General features: G+C 49.0%; 1 long non-coding RNA gene across 3 annotated transcripts in view; it reads left to right on the plus strand.

Annotated features, from left to right (window-relative positions):
- Positions 1 to 14,138, plus strand: part of LOC147029648 (uncharacterized) — an 84,540-nt gene that overhangs the window by 49,581 nt on the left and 20,821 nt on the right. The gene's annotated exons all lie outside the window — the stretch shown is intronic.

Genomic DNA, 14,138 nt, shown 5'->3' on the forward strand with positions numbered 1-14,138 from the left:
CTAAAAAATTCAAAGGCTTGTTGAGATATTATGTACAATGAACAAAGTACAGTACATGGAAGATAAATTTGTTCATAGGGTGCAGATAAAGCATAGACCCACGAGCAATGATCTGCCAAAAATAAAATTGTGTGTGTGTGTGTGTGTGTGTGTGTGTGTGTGTGTGTGTGTGTGTGTGTGTGTGTGTGTGTGTGTGTGTGTAGGTATGTATATGGGTGTGTGTATACTGTGTGTGTATATATGTTGTTCGTCTTTCGGCTGCTCCCTTTAAGGGTCGCCACAGCGGATCATCCGTTATGATCCGCGTACTGATTTGGCATAGGTTTTACGCCGGATGCCCTTCCTGACGCAACCCTGGTCGCCTCTTACGACACAGGGATATGGATTGGGTGTCACCATGATTCCGGGCTGCCCTACACCCTCTCATAGCACGGCCCAGTGCAGAGCACCCATCCTCAAGCGATCCTCCAACACAATCCTCCGAGTAGCCGGATTACAGGCGCACGCCACTACGCCCGGTTGTGTGTATGTATATGTATATGTATATGTATATGTATATATATATATATATATATGTATATATGTATATATATATATATTTATATATATATACATACATATATAGATATATATAGATATATACATATATATATATATATATATATATATATATATATATATATATATATATACATATACATATTGTTGTGGTTACCAAATTCGCAAACCACCATTCAGGTCCCTTAGGTGAGGTATCTCGGTAAGTACATGTGTAGTTAGGCCCAAACCCGTTGTCTAGTGGGAATACATGTCATTTATGCGTGCTGCGACTCTTCAGGATAGCCGTTTTTCTTTTACTATCTTTATTTTGGACCAACCGCCATGATTACCACCACAACCACAACATCAACCACCAACCACAACGCCGCTTCACCACAACCGCCACGACCTTCCCGTCACACCTCGCAACCGTCGCATCGCCACCGTTCTTGCCCCGCTGTGGGTACCGGTGTTGGACTCGTGCAGGGCGCGCGCCGAACAGCGTGTACAAAATCACGGATTTTGTGCTTCAAAAACGGATCAAAAACGACACACGCCCACTTTTTGCCGTCCAATCGGTGAGCGAGGGGCGAATTGGCCCCGCCCCCAGGGCGATCGATATATGCAAATTTATGGATCAAAAAGCCTTCACGCCCACTTTTTCTCGGGCCAATGGGGAGCGAGGTGAAAGGTCAAAGGGAGGGGGTCAAAGGCGAAGCTACGGGGGGATAAAAGGACCGTGTTCGTCAGTCAGAGAAGGAGTCGGAGAGTCCAGAGGCAAAGAGTCGGAGAGTCCAGAGGCGGAGAGTAGGAGAGTCGGAAACAGAGAGTCAAGACTTCGCGGGCGGTGGAGCTGCTCGTCGTGTGCGTTGGAGTCGGAACGGAGGGGACGGAGCTGTGGAAAGGCGGCGACACCAGACGAGGGGGTGCTCGCGTCGTGCAGGAAGCTGCACCCGAGGGAGGCCGACAGCGCGACCTGGCCGAGGTGGAGACGCTCGTCGCGGGATAATAAAGATCCTCTATACCCCGAGCATCAGCAACCCCCTCCTGTTTCCCCCGCGCTGAGATAGTGCGACCAAGGGGGCCCCTTTCCCACCCCCTACCAGACACTGTCCGCGAGGCCCGCGGAGTTGAGGCGCCATCGCCGCTCCGCGTCTCATCACCAGACGGGTAGGCGCGACCCGGTCTCGGCCTCAGGCCCGCCTCATCCTTGAGGGTATTCTTTTCCTTGGTTTTGGGTATGTGTTGTCGGCGCCGTCTGTGAAGTAGAATTGTATAAGTGTTGCCGTGTGCTCGGTAGTCGGTATTAGCTCTGCATTGTGTTTTCGCTTTTACATTTGCTTTTTGTGTAAATTGCATTGTGTCTTTTCTGTGTGCTTTTGGTGGAATTGAATGTGTGCTTCCCGTGTGCCGCGAATAAATGTGCTTTATTGTTGAACTGTTTCCCGCTTCGCTTCGTCATTTCTTTCTTTGAATCCTCATCTTGCTTCACGTAAAGGGTTGGTAGTGGGCTGAATACGCCCGATAATTAATCGAACCGTCGAGGTCGACGATAACACCGCTCGGTTATCCCGATAGTACGGAACGGGTCGCTTAAGTGGCCCGTGTCCGAAGTCGACCTGCGGCGAGGTGCGATCGCCCGGTCTACCCTCCGCGTGGGTACTTAGGTAGGTCGAATTTGGCGAGCAACCCTATCCCACGCGGGGGCTGATTGGCTCGATCGCGGTGAGACCGAAAGGTCCACCCGTGACTGGTTCCCGGCGTCAGTCCGAGAGGGTCACGACTGGATTGTCCGTCCGGTGGGCGACGTGCCGCGATTCGAGTTACGTGGCCGTCAGCACGCCGGCGGGCGCGAATCCGCAACACTGGTGTCAGGTCGTGCGATACAAATTCATCGCCCTCCTCGCGGCACTGGTATCGGAGAACAGGAAAACAGGCTCTCCTGTCTCCGGCTAAATTCACGGGAATCGGTCCAGGGGTGAGAGAAGCGACCCCCGATTCCCTCCAAATTACGAGCGAGCGAAATTAACCCTTTAAGAGAAGCAAGATGGCGTCTCAAGGCGAGCGGGAGCCGGGGGTATTGGAGATGGATGTAGAATGTGTAGAATCCATGGTCCAGGATGGAATCCCCGAGCAGGAAATGTTGATTGTGCAGGAACACGGACTCGCACAACTGAACCCAGAGCCCGAAATGGGTGCGGCAGCAGCCGCGGTGTATGACACCTCCCCCCCTCTCCACCAAAACCCTTCCCCAACCCCTGCCGAAACGGCTCACTCAAGCGCACCCGACATAGCCCAGCTATTCGCCATGCTGGCGGCAATGAACAAGCAAATGGAAACGAATGCGAATGAAATGAAAAACGAAATGAAAGGCATGAACGAAAAGATGGATACAAATACAAATGAAGTGAAAACGACGATGGATGCGAATACACAGCACATGAAGGAAGAAATGAAAAAGCTACGGGGTGAGACGCAGAACATGGGCCGATGCCTGCAGGCGGGCATGAAGGCCGTGACAAAGGAAATAATAGTTGAGACAAGGGAGGTAAAGGGTGAAGAGTTGGCAGAGACACGGGAGATAGAAAAAATAGAGGAAAGACTACACGAGGAAGACGGGGTAAGTGACGCACACACACACACACAGAGGTAGTGAAGGATAATGGGGGTGAGCTGGCGGATAGGGTGGAGGCCCAGTGCGAGCACCTGGATGGCCTCCTCCAGGAACGAGGGGAGGGAGTCTGCCCCCTTGAGGCGAGTCACGACCAGGTGAGTTCGGTCGTGCTTTGCGAGGTTGAGAGGACGGGTGCTGTGGACAGGTGCTTGGAGAGCTTGGGGGGTATAGAGGCCCCGGAGACCCTTGTGGGGACACGAATCCCCAGTGTGGTTGTCCCGGTGTGTGTGGTGCAGGGTGTGAGTGCGTCCCCGTGTGTGGAAGCGAGCCCGTGTGTGAGTGGTGTGGTGGCAATGGTGCCAGAGTGCGTGCTTCCCAGAACGCCGAGTGTGGATGAGGAACCGCGGTTGAGTGCCCCCGCGTGTATGAGTGAGGAACCGCGGGTGAGTGCCCCCGCGTGTGTGGATGAGGCACGAAGTGTGGATGAGGCACCGCGGGTGAGTGCCCCCGCGTGTGTGAGTGAGGCACGGAGTGTGGATGAGGCACCGCGGTTGAGTTCCCCCGCGTGTGTGGATGAGGCACGGAGTGCGAGTGAGGCACCGCGGGTGAGTCCCCCCGCACGCGTGAGTGAACGGCCGTGTGCAAGGTCGCTGTGTGCAAGGGAGACCGTGTGTGTGAGAGAGCGGTATGTAAGGGAGATGTCGGTTGGCATGCGGGAGCACGCAGCCGCGTCTCCCGGTGTGAATGTGATGGAGTGGACTGTGTGCGTCGTAACACGCAGGTGTGCGTGTGTGGAATGGAGACGGAGACGGCGACATGGGAGAAACGAAAGCCGGGTAGCGGCTGTAGTTGTTTCGGGGACCGTGCCGGGTTCACCCAGCCGCGAGCACGCGGTCCGTGCTGTGCAACGCACGAGACCACCACGTGCTCGCTTGCGAGAGTGAAGTCCCGGTCCGGAAACGCACGCGGTGGATTTGCCGATCCCGCGGACGGACAAAGTTTAGGCAGGTAAATGGATTTGGACCGGACGGGTTCTCCACGCGATCGTGTGTGTTAAGCTCCAACGGGCAAAGCACACGTGTTCGCGTGGGGAACCCCTCGAGACGTGGGGCTTGTGTTTTTTTTTATGCGCACGGTGACGTCATGGCTGCACGTGGGGTTGGAATCCGGCAGGAGGGGTATCTCTGCCGAATGGTACCGTCCAAGGAGGGACGAGGTACACGTGCAGCTGCATGACGTCACGGGCAGGTGCGAAATGCGCGAGTTGCCGCGCGGGTGCTGCGCATGGAAAAAAAAAAAAAAAAAAGCAAGCCCCACTTTCGGGTGCACAGGATTCCTGGTCAAGGGGTGGAAGACCCCCTTACCTGGGCACAGGATGGAAACTAGTTAGGGGGAAGGGTTAGCTTAGCTAGACCGACTTCATGGGGCAGGGGTAAGTCCTCATGGAGTCCGTGGAATGGATTAGTTAGAGGGATTTAGTGAGCTTTAGGTTGGGAAATAAAATGGATTATTTGGAGACCGTGACAGACTTGTGGATGTGTAGTGGGGACGTAGTTTAGCTACGTAGTGTTAAAAGGAACGTCCTGTAGTTTAAGGGACGACGTGGGAGCACGAGTTAGTTAGGGGATGTAGTTAGAAGGATGGCAGAGTTCAGTGGTGTGTGTGTTGAAGAGTTGTTGGTGAGTTATGATGTGGAGACATGTTGAGTGAGTGAGGCCAGCGGGTCTGTGTGTGTGGAGCGAATGGGGACTGCATGGTGCGATGAGTGATTGGGGGGAGGAGTGACTCCCGCCCAAGGGACCCCCGGGGTCAATGTAGAGTGAGTTAGCTGGGTTAGTCAAATTAACAAAAATGGAGGTCGTTTTGTTGTTGGTGGGAATGTAGGCTCGAAACCCATTTGGAGGGGTGCAGGAGCCCTGTTGACGGGCTTGGGAGCGTGGCTGCGAAAGGTGAGTATCGCTGAGTGGGTACCCCGGGCACCAGGCTAGTCGGCCGTGGTAGGCCAAGAGCCCATGGGGGGCCGGGATAGAGTAGTGGGCACGGGTGCGCCTGCTTGGTGCGGGGGCCCGGGGCGCCATTAGCCGCGTGGGCAGTGTTGTGGGCACGGGTGACCCTCGGAAAGGGGCCCGGGAGGCCGGCCTGCCACGTGTGCGTTTCAGGGGAGGTGCCATGGGGGGCACTCCCCGGTGTTAGGGAGCTGGTAGGCTCGGAGGCAGTGTAGTGCCCGGGGGTGCCATAGCGGGAGAATCGGCAGAGGGTCGTGCCTGCCAAAGGGAGCCACGTGTCCCAGCCAGGAGACCGTGTGAGGGCACGGAGAGAAAATTGGGGGGCGAGGCCCGAAATTGTGAGGACACCAACACAGGCGACGGGAATCTGGGTTGTTGGAACCAATAGTTTAAGCGAGAGGCGCTTGTTGAAAGCCCCGGGGTAGTTTAACTGTTAAATGGATAGGGTAGATTAGGAGATGTACCCCTCCGCACCATCCATTCCCTCGTTGTCGTTGTGGGCCGCTGGACCCACTTGGTGTTAAGATCGCCGAACTCTGGGGAGGCCATTCTGAGGCTTCGTTGGGCCTCGACACAGGACGTTAGCTCTCCCTTATTCCCCTCCGGGAAGGGAACGTAGGGGTTGGGAGTAGGCTAGGTGACAGGATAGGTTAGCCGAACAAGGACGATAAAGGGGGTTAGGGGACGATTTATAGTGGGGAAGTAAAAATAAAAACAACAAAAAAATAAGTTGGGGCTAAATTGGGGTTTGACAAATTAAGGGAGTGGGTATGTACAGTGACAGGCAAAGGCGATAGGTTGGGAGGGAGACAGGTAGGTAGGTCCGAGCCCGCCTCCCAAGTGGCCAGCACCACCGCACTCCCTCCACCAACCTCCATTGAACGACAAAGGCTGGCCAACTTCATCGGCTGGCCGTGTTTTGCTTCAAGGCGGAGGCCGGCCAACTTCATCGGCAGCTGTGTGCTGCAAGGCCTGTGCCGGCCAGTTCGTCTGCAGCTGTGGTACTTCAAGGCCTGTGCCGGCCAGTTCGTCTGCCGGCTGTGTTTGCCTGCAGCGGCCTTCTTCTGCGGGCTGTGTTTGCCTGCTCACCTTTGCCATGCCATGCCCACTGCCCAGGTTCACCAGCCCCGTTCAATTTTGCTTTGCCCCCCCCCCCCTCCTGTTCATTGCCATGTGCGCCAGGATCGTAAAAGCAACAGTTTGCAAGCTGCGAGAACTGCCCCGTTGGCAGCTACAACACGGGCCTGCAGTGGCGGCCCGTGCACCGTGTTTGTGTCCATCCATTCGTTGTGCTCATTGCGTGTGCCACTTGAGCTGGCACGGAGACTGCGTTTGTGCAGCCCATGCACCGTTGTGGTTCACTGCGTTCAGTTCAAAAGGGAAGGCCTTGGACTGCGTGTGAGCAGCCAGCCACGTTCCCTGTCACCTGCATTGTTTTGAGCCAGAGACTGCATGCGGGCAGCCTGGCTCCCTGCTAACAGCTTTTCTTTTGCAGAGTTCAATGATCCTGGGCCATGGTTTAGTGTAAAATTTGTAAGTTAAGGTTAAGATGTACTGTAAATATGAGTGCGCCCCACGGCATGTATGTCTTAGCACCGGCAATTTTATTTAAGTCGTCCGTGTGAGTGAGTTTGTTTAGGTAGTTACGCAGCTCTCAGGTTATTTATTTTGGGGACACGAATACCATGAATGTCGCACTCAGGGATCCGTAGGTAAAATGTACTAGGGGAAAACTACACATGATGGCACACGAAAATTTGACGACTCGGGACGAGTCTGTAAAAAGGGGAGGGGGTAGTGTTGTGGTTACCAAATTCGCAAACCACCATTCAGGTCCCTTAGGTGAGGTATCTCGGTAAGTACATGTGTAGTTAGGCCCAAACCCGTTGTCTAGTGGGAATACATGTCATTTATGCGTGCTGCGACTCTTCAGGATAGCCGTTTTTCTTTTACTATCTTTATTTTGGACCAACCGCCATGATTACCACCACAACCACAACATCAACCACCAACCACAACGCCGCTTCACCACAACAGCCACGACCTTCCCGTCACACCTCGCAACCGTCGCATCGCCACCGTTCTTGCCCCGCTGTGGGTACCGGTGTTGGACTCGTGCAGGGCGCGCGCCGAACAGCGTGTACAAAATCACGGATTTTGTGCTTCAAAAACGGATCAAAAACGACACACGCCCACTTTTTGCCGTCCAATCGGTGAGCGAGGGGCGAATTGGCCCCGCCCCCAGGGCGATCGATATATGCAAATTTATGGATCAAAAAGCCTTCACGCCCACTTTTTCTCGGGCCAATGGGGAGCGAGGTGAAAGGTCAAAGGGAGGGGGTCAAAGGCGAAGCTACGGGGGGGATAAAAGGACCGTGTTCGTCAGTCAGAGAAGGAGTCGGAGAGTCCAGAGGCAAAGAGTCGGAGAGTCCAGAGGCGGAGAGTAGGAGAGTCGGAAACAGAGAGTCAAGACTTCGCGGGCGGTGGAGCTGCTCGTCGTGTGCGTTGGAGTCGGAACGGAGGGGACGGAGCTGTGGAAAGGCGGCGACACCAGACGAGGGGGTGCTCGCGTCGTGCAGGAAGCTGCACCCGAGGGAGGCCGACAGCGCGACCTGGCCGAGGTGGAGACGCTCGTCGCGGGATAATAAAGATCCTCTATACCCCGAGCATCAGCAACCCCCTCCTGTTTCCCCCCGCGCTGAGATAGTGCGACCAAGGGGGCCCCTTTCCCACCCCCTACCAGACACTGTCCGCGAGGCCCGCGGAGTTGAGGCGCCATCGCCGCTCCGCGTCTCATCACCAGACGGGTAGGCGTGACCCGGTCTCGGCCTCAGGCCCGCCTCATCCTTGAGGGTATTCTTTTCCTTGGTTTTGGGTATGTGTTGTCGGCGCCGTCTGTGAAGTAGAATTGTATAAGTGTTGCCGTGTGCTCGGTAGTCGGTATTAGCTCTGCATTGTGTTTTCGCTTTTACATCTGCTTTTTGTGTAAATTGCATTGTGTCTTTTCTGTGTGCTTTTGGTGGAATTGAATGTGTGCTTCCCGTGTGCCGCGAATAAATGTGCTTTATTGTTGAACTGTTTCCCGCTTCGCTTCGTCATTTCTTTCTTTGAATCCTCATCTTGCTTCACGTAAAGGGTTGGTAGTGGGCTGAATACGCCCGATAATTAATCGAACCGTCGAGGTCGACGATAACACCGCTCGGTTATCCCGATAGTACGGAATGGGTCGCTTAAGTGGCCCGTGTCCGAAGTCGACCTGCGGCGAGGTGCGATCGCCCGGTCTACCCTCCGCGTGGGTACTTAGGTAGGTCGAATTTGGCGAGCAACCCTATCCCACGCGGGGGCTGATTGGCTCGATCGCGGTGAGACCGAAAGGTCCACCCGTGACTGGTTCCCGGCGTTAGTCCGAGAGGGTCACGACTGGATTGTCCGTCCGGTGGGCGACATGCCGCGATTCGAGTTACGTGGCCGTCAGCACGCCGGCGGGCGCGAATACCGCAACAATATATATATATATATATATATATATATATATATATATATATATATATATATATATATATATATATATACATATATATATACATATATATACATATATATATATATATATATATATATATATATATACATATATATTACGAAGCCTGGTGTTGGCGTAGTGGTTAGGGCAGCGGCTTGGGATCCAAAAAGTCCTGAGTTCAATCCCCGTTGGGCCACTGAATTAATACACCAGGGGGTTCACTCAGCCTGTCATCCTTCCGAGGTCGGCGAAATGAGTACCAGTGTACTGGGCCAGTGTATACCCCAATTAAAATAGGTGTACCATATCCCTGTGTCGGAAGAGGCGACCAGGGTTGCGTCAGGAAAGGCATCCGGCGTAAAACATGTGCCAACTCACTATGCGGATCATATGGATGATCCGCTGTCGCGACTCCGAAAAAGGGAGCAGCCGAAAGAAGAAGAATATATATATATATATATATATATATATATATATATATATATATATATATATATATATATATATTACACACACACACACACACACACACACACACACACACACACACGGGGTGTGCTTACACATTTCCCCAATGTCTCAGGTCGCATCTGCATCTGATTTTTAATTTTTTTATTTTATTTTATTTTTTCATTTATTTTTCTTTGTATATATATATATATATATATATATATATATATATATATATATATATATATATACATATATATATTTATATCTGTATATATATGTATATTTATATATATATATATATATATATATATATATATATATATATATATATATATATATATATATATATATTCATTTACGGATGCTTTCTGAAGGTATTGTGATTTCTCCTGGTGTATTGGCTTCAATGTCCATCAGCACACAATTACTGTGCTTCCCCATTGTCAGGTTACTTTCCAGCATTGTTTTTTCATTTGTCTATATTTTCATTTATGGAAGTTGTCCGACGATTGTGATGCTTGTTTTTTCTGGTGTCCTGGCTTCGATGTCCAATGGCACACAAACTTTCAGCTTTTTACGTCATCCAGAAGGCACTAATCTTAAATATCAGTGAGTGAGGGAGTTAGTTAGTGGTTAGCAAGATCTTTAATATATATATATATATATATATATATATATATATATATATATATATATATATGTTTATTGATAAATATTTATCTATATTATAAATATTTATTTATATATATATACATATATATTTATATGTAAATAAATAAATATATACATACATACATATATATATATATATATATATATATATATATATATATATATATATATATACATATACATATTGTTACGGTTCTAGCAACCATATGCATACAAACATACAGTTGTCCCGAAGTCAGTTATTCCATTAAGTATATGTGTAGATAGAACCCCTCCTTGTTATAGTGGGAAATCAAATGGGTGCGTTGCGATGTTTTTTTAGTTAGATTAATAAATATTTATATCCCTCCGTTATGAACCACAGTACCTTCGTCTCGCATGGGCTGAACAAACGCTTGTTGACCTACTCACCCAACCAGCGACTCGCTGTCCGAGGCATAATCCTCTTTCAGTGGTTCCTTTTTGGCGAGTCCGCACGTGTGGAGTGGGCGGGCTTCCCGGTATGGCCGAAACCCTGAGTATAAAGGGCGGACCCATGGAAGCCCCGTCCAATCAAGGCGGACAGTGACGTCAGCTTCACCAAGGCCCCTCCCCGCTGAGAGAGATCTATAAATTACGTGGGGGGCTGAGAGAGTGGAGTGGATGGAGCGTTGGAGTAAAGAGCATTGGAGTAAAGAGCGTCGGTTGAGGAGCATTCGTGCTGAGAGAGTCGTCCGTTGAGGAGCGTTGGGGTTCTGAGAGGGAGAGCGAGTGAGCTGGAAAGTGAGTCATCTGGCGAGATGGAAAGTGAGTCGTCTTGGGAGTAAGCTGGAAACCCTGATCCCCGCCTCGGACTCCACTCTACTCGACCCAGGCTCCTTCGCTGACACGGTCTCCACGCGGGCGGCCTTGGACCGAGCCGCATGACCATTGCCAGGTGCAGCACCATGTCCTTTGTCCTTTGTCCGTTCTTTGTCCTGAAAAGGTCCTTTACATACAACTGGGTATATTTTGTCCGAGTGTGTGTCTGAGTGTGTGGCGCCGTCTTTAAGTACAAACTGTATAAGTTATTCGAACCTTGTAAATCTTGCCTGTATTATTCTCACGACAAGTCTCCTCTGTGTCTGCTTTATAAGTTGCTGTGAAATTGTCACAGTACATCTCTCTCATCTTCCCCTGCATAACACCCCAATCAACCTGTTACCTGTTCGACATAACTTTCCTCGCTTTATTGTAAATAAATTATTGTAGAAATGGTCCCAGTTCGTTTTTGTCTTTTCCTCCATTGGTCCAGCATGGTTCAGATCTGAGTTTTAGCCGGGTCTTTATTCCCGATAATTTGTTCATCCAAGCCGGTACGTTCTTGGCGGGTCCGATCAGCTCCATCCGAACCGGAAAGGTCGTTGGTAGTTGGTTGAGTGATCCGGTTCGGGCAAGACGTACCGAGGGCGTAGTTCTCCAGTAGATGACACCGCGTGTTTAATTAGGTAAATTGGTTCGAGACAAAAAGATCCTACGCTACGCGGTGGAGGTATTGGCGTCCACGGTCGGTTAAGCAACCCGCCGCCTCACGGAATCATCCATGAGCGACGGCCAACCATTACGGGAGTCTGGTGGGAGACAACGTAACTTCCCCCACCTTGCAGTCGTTCTCGCCACCGGTCCCCAGCCCGCAACAAGATATATATATATATATATATATATATATATATATATATATATATATATATATATATATATATATATATATATATATATATATATATATATATATATATATATATATATGTATATATATATATATATATGTATATATATATATATATATATGTATATATATATATATATATATATATGTATATATATATATATATATATATATATATATATATATATGTATATATATATAGCCTGGTGTCGGCGCAGTGGTTAGGGCAGCGGCTTGGGATCCAAAAGGTCCTGAGTTCAAGCACCGTTGGGCCACTGAATTAATACACCAGGGGGTTGACTCAGCCTGTCATCCTTCCGAGGTCGGCGAAGTGAGTACCAGTGTACTGAGCCGGTGTATACCCCGGTTAAAATAGGTGTACCAGATCCCTGTGTCATAAGAGGCAACAGGGTTGCATCAGGAAGGGCATCCGGTGTAAAACATGTGCCAAATCACCATCCGGTTCATATGGATGATCCGCTGTGGCGACCCCTAACGGGAGCAGCCGAAAGAAGAAGAAGAAGAAATATATATATATATATATATATATATATATATATATATATATATATATATATATATATATATATATATATATATTTATATCCTAGCAAATACAACCTGTCGCTTCACTGAAAGGTGAATAAAGTAGGGGGGAGGTCTTAGTTTTAATTTTCCCCATTTATCAACTTGTTTTCCTTGAGAAAAATATCGAGTTAAATTTGGGAAGAGGTGATTGAGAACCGAAAGCCTTTAAAATGAAAATCTTGTATTTCTGTGTAGTTGAATGTGATGCTGTATTTTCTGTCCTCCTTTGGTTCATTTATGAAGTAACATTGGGAAAAAATATTTTGTCTAAAATTGGATGAAGAATACAATGGTTACCAGATAGTTTAATTCGATATCACATCTCTCCCCTCTTTCCCCTCTCCAAAACAACTGTTGAAAATATCAATATTATTTTGTGTATTCTATGACGAGCAAATACAACCCGTCGCTTCGCTGATCGGAACAATAAAGTTGAGAGATGGAGAGAGAGAGAGAGAGAGAGAGAGAGAGAGAGAGAGAGAGAGAGAGAGAGAGAGAGAGAGAGAGAGAGAGAGAGAGAGAGAGAGAGAGAGAGAGAGAGAGAGAGAGAGAGAGAGAGAGAGAGAGAGGAAGAGAGAGAGAGAGAGAGAGAGAGAGGAGAGAGAGGGTGAGAGAGAGAGAGAGAGAGTGAGAGAGAGAGAGAGAGAGAGAGAGAGAGACAGAGAGAGAGAGAGAGAGAGAGAGAGAGAGAGAGAGAGAGAGAGAGAGAGAGAGAGAGAGAGAGAGGAAGAGAGAGAGAGGAAGAGAGAGAGGAAGAGAGAGAGAGAGGAAGAGAGAGAGAAGAGAGAGAGAAGAGAGAGAGAAGAGAGAGAGAAGAGAGAGAAGAGAGAGAGAAGAGAGAGAAGAGAGAGAAGAGAGAGAAGAGAGAGAAGAGAGGAGAGGAGGCGGAGACGGTCAGACAGCGAGAAAGCGAGGAGAGTGCTACATTTTATGAGGAGGGGGGAGTGAGGGGGGGAAAGAATGAGAGAAAGGGTGGGGGAGAGGAGGAAAATAAAACACAGGTGTGGGGCGGTGGTGGAGTTAGCAAGGAGAATATGTGATGGAAATGAATGAACACGAAGAAAAAAAAAGTGTCAGAACAGTTGTACGCACAACGACACAACAGAGTTTGCAAAAGTAATCCTTTGACACATCTGCAAAAACTTTGAGATTCCAGTTCCAGAAAATTTGTGGGAAAATGAACCAAAAGCAATTACTGAAAACATTGAAGTTCCGCTCACGTATGACCTAATGATCCCATCGGGCGTGAACATCGAAAACAAAGCATTTCGACCAGACATCATACTTAGGTTAAAAAAAGGAGAAGGCATTGCTAATTGAGGTGTTAATACCAGTGATTTTGGACTAACGATGCACAAATCAAGAAAATGACCAAATAACAAGATCTCAAGCATGAAGTGAAAAGATTCTGGAAGCTGAAGAATACCAAAGTTGTACCAGTGATGACGAAGAACCTCACGGTAATATTAAAAACGATCCCTGGAAATTTCACCACAAACGAACTCCAGTTGGAAGCCGTCCGGGGCTCAGTTACGATTCTCAAGAGAGCCCTCAGCACAAAACTTTGAAAATAGAAAACTTCACGACTTGGTCCGTGAATCGTGACCCCAAACCAAAATGAAGGTGGATACTTTGAGCCCACCCTGGGAGGACTCCATTTCACGTTCTGAAACCCATACATGTAGATACCAAGAAACGACACACACACACACACACACACACACACACACACACACACACACACACACACACACACACACACACACACACACACACACACACACACACACACACGATGGTGGAAACTTCGAGAACTGGAAGGACTCCATTCCACCTTCTGAAACCCGCATCTCGAGATAATAACCAACAAAACATACACAAACACGACGGTGAATACTGATACTTACAAGACCTGGGAAACCCTTCCACCTTCTGAAACCCGCAAACACAAAAACACTTCAGCTTGGTACATATATACAGATACACATATGTGTGTACGAGGTCCGTCTAAAAAGTAACGGGACTGACTTCACAGAAATTTTATTCCAAAAAATA

Source organism: Eptatretus burgeri, chromosome 3, assembly GCF_056783735.1.
Source record: "Eptatretus burgeri isolate ZD-2024b chromosome 3, Ebu_testis_v1, whole genome shotgun sequence".
NCBI lineage: Eukaryota > Metazoa > Chordata > Myxini > Myxiniformes > Myxinidae > Eptatretus > Eptatretus burgeri.